General features: G+C 40.0%; 1 non-coding gene across 1 annotated transcript; it reads left to right on the forward strand.

Annotated features, from left to right (window-relative positions):
- Positions 1–218: 218 nt before the first annotated feature.
- LOC136148804 (small nucleolar RNA SNORD86) lies at positions 219–303 on the forward strand. Its single transcript, XR_010659575.1, has one exon. It is a non-coding gene; the product is annotated as a small nucleolar RNA SNORD86 (small nucleolar RNA).
- Positions 304–3,396: the final 3,093 nt, after the last annotated feature.

Here is a 3,396-nt window from a genome sequence, read left to right on the forward strand (position 1 = left end):
AGCATGAAATATAAATGTTAATGAATTATATTTCATCAAAATTTAAAATTTTACTCTTCAATAGATAATTATTAAGAAAAATAAATGGGAAACCAGATAAATAGATACCAAAGAAAATATGGGGTGGCAAATGAACATATGAAATTATACTGAAAACCAACAGTCATTTAGGGAAGGGCAAATAAAAAACACATTGCAATGAAACACAAAAGATGTTTAACCACTAAAAATGGCTAAAATTATCCCTGACCTATACAGGCCTCTGCTATGGGGGTGATGGCCAGTCCTGGTGTCTGAGTGATTCCCTGGGCCCAGCAAAGGGACGAAGTTTCCAGAGCCTTGAAGACAAGGGGTAACACCCCAAAATACGGCCTCATTTTCCACTCTACCCTCATTGGCCGAGCAGCTGCCAAGAACAAAGTTTGCATCTCCCGATACCTGGCAAACAAATGCAGTATTGCCTCACGAATCGATTGCTTCTCTGAGGTGCCCACCAGTGTTTTTGGGGAGAAGCTTCGAGAACAAGTTGAGGAGTGGCTGTCCTTCTATGAGATTGAAGAGATTCCCCGAAAGAATCTGGATGTCATGAAGGAGGCAACGGTTCAGGCAGAGGAAGCGGCTGCTGAGATTACTAGGAAGCTCGAGAAACGGGAGAAGAAACGCTTGAAGAAGGAAAAGAAAAGGCTGGCTGCAATTGCCCTGGCTTCTTCAGAAAACAGCAGTGCCCTGGAGGAGTGTGAGGAGACAAGTGAAAGACCCAAAAAGAAGAAAAAGCAAAAGCCCCAGGAGGCTCTTCAGGAAAATGGAATGGAAGACCCATCTGTCTCTTTTCCCAAACCCAAAAAAAAGAAATCTTTTTCCAAGGAAGAGCTAGTTAGTAGTGATCTTGAAGAGACAGCTGGTACTGGAAGTCTTCCCAAGAGGAAGAAATCTTTTCCCAAAGAGGAAACAGTTACTGACCCTGATGAGTCAGAAAACAAGAGGGTCCCCAAGAAAAAGCAGAAATTGTCCAAGGAGGAGCCACTCAGCAGTGGACCTGAAGAGGCTGCTGCCAGCAAGAGCAGTGGCTCCAAAAAAAGAAAAAGCTCTGAAAGCTATCCCAGGAAAGTTAAAATGGACATCTTCCTAGTGGAACATAACTTACAGAGGTATTCCCCATCCCATCCCCTAGAGCCCAATAAAAATAAAAACAAATTCAAAATAAAAATGGCTAAAATTAAAGAAACTGACAATATTAAGTATTGTGAGGGAGGTGGAGCAACTAAAAGTCTTCTACACTAGTGATGAAGATGCATAACATGGCAAGCACTTTGGAAAGCAGTTTGACAGTTTCTGATAAATTTAAGCATACACTTACCATAAGACTTAGCAATTACACATCGAGGTATTCAAGAGAAATGTAAATATATGGTCACACAGAGGTCACACATTGTATATGAATGTGCAGAGCTTTTAGTACCAACTTCCCAAACCTGGAACAAAGTCAAATGTCCATCAACTTGAGAACGAATAAACAAATTGTGGTGCAGCAATAAAATGGGATTTTCTAATCATTAGTAAAAAGGTACTAATGATCACACCATCATGATTATCTGGGTCATGAAGATCCTTTCTATACAGTTTTTCTGTGTATTCTTGCCACCGCTTCTTAATATCCTCTGCTTCTGTTAGGTTCATACCATTTCTGTCCAAAAGTGCCATCTTTGCATGAAATGTTCCCTTAATATCTCTAATTTTCTTGAACAGATCTCCAGTCTTTCCCATTCTATTGTTTTCCTCTCTTCCTTTGCACTTATCACTGATGAAGTCTTTTTTTTTTTAATTTTATAATTTTATTCATTTTAATTGGAGGCTAATTACTTTACAATATAGTAGTGGTTTTGCCATACATTGCCATGAATCAGCCATGGGTGTACATGTGCTCCCCATCCTGAATCCCCCTCCCACCTCCCTCTCCATCCCATCCCTCTGGGTCATCCCAGTGCACCAGCCCCGAGCACCCTGTCCCATGTATCGAACATGGACTGGCGATCCAGTTCACATATGATAATATACATGTTTCAATGCCATTCTCCCAAACCATCCCACCCTTGCCCTCTCCCACAGAGTCCAAAAGCCTGTTCTATACATCTATGTCTCTTTTGCTGTCTCACATATAGGGTTATCGTTACTATCTTTCTAAATTCCATATATATGCATTAGTATACTGTATTGATGTTTTTCTTTCTGGCTTACTTCACTCTGTATAATAGGCTCCAGTTTCATCCACTGCATTAGAACTGATTCAAATGTATTCTTTTTAATGGCTGAGTAATATTCCATTGTGTAAATGTACCACATTTCTTATCCATTCGTCTGCTGATGGACATATAGGTTGCTTGAGGAAGGCTTTCGTATCTCTCTTTGCTATTCTTTGGAATTCTGCATTCAAATGGGTATATCTTTCCTTTTCTCCTTTGCTTTTTGCTTCTCTTCTTCTCACAGCTGTTTGTAAGCCTTCCTCAGACAGCCATTTTCCTTTTTTGCATCTCTTTTTCTTGAGGATGGTCTTGATCCCTATCTCCTGAACAATGTCACAAACCTCTGTCCATAGTTCATCAGGCACTCTGTCTATCAGATCTAGTCCCTTAAATCTTTTTTTTTTTTTTTTTAAATATTATTTTATTAGTTGGAGGCCAATCACTTTACAACATTTCAGTGGGTTTTGTCATACATTGACATGAATCAGCCATAGAGTTACACGTATTCCCCATCCCGATCCCCCCTCCCACCTCCCTCCCCACCCGACTCCTCAGGGTCCTCCCAGTGCACCAGGCCCGAGCACCTGACTCATGTATCCCACCTGGGCTGGTTAAGGAAACAATACCATTCACCATTGCAACAAAAAGAATAAAATACTTAGGAGTATATCTACCTAAAGAAACAAAAGACCTATACATAGAAAACTATAAAACACTGATGAAAGAAATCAAAGAGGACACAAACAGATGGAGAAACATACCGTGTTCATGGATTCGAAGAATCAATATTGTCAAAATGGCTATTCTACCCAAAGCAATCTATAGATTCAATGCAATCCCTATCAAGCTACCAACGGTATTTTTCACAGAACTAGAACAAATAATTTCACAATTTGTATGGAAATACAAAAAACCTCGAATAGCCAAAGTAATCTTGAGAAAGAAGAATGGAACTGGAGGAATCAACCTGCCTGACTTCAGACTCTACTACAAAGCCACAGTCATCAAGACAGTATGGTACTGGCACAAAGACAGAAATATAGATCAATGGAACAGAATAGAAAGCCCAGAGATAAATCCACGAACCTATGGACACCTCATCTTTGACAAAGGAGGCAAGGATATACAATGGAAAAAAGACAATCTCTTTAACAAG

Source organism: Muntiacus reevesi, chromosome 17 (genome assembly GCF_963930625.1).
Source record: "Muntiacus reevesi chromosome 17, mMunRee1.1, whole genome shotgun sequence".
Taxonomy (NCBI): Eukaryota; Metazoa; Chordata; class Mammalia; order Artiodactyla; family Cervidae; genus Muntiacus; species Muntiacus reevesi.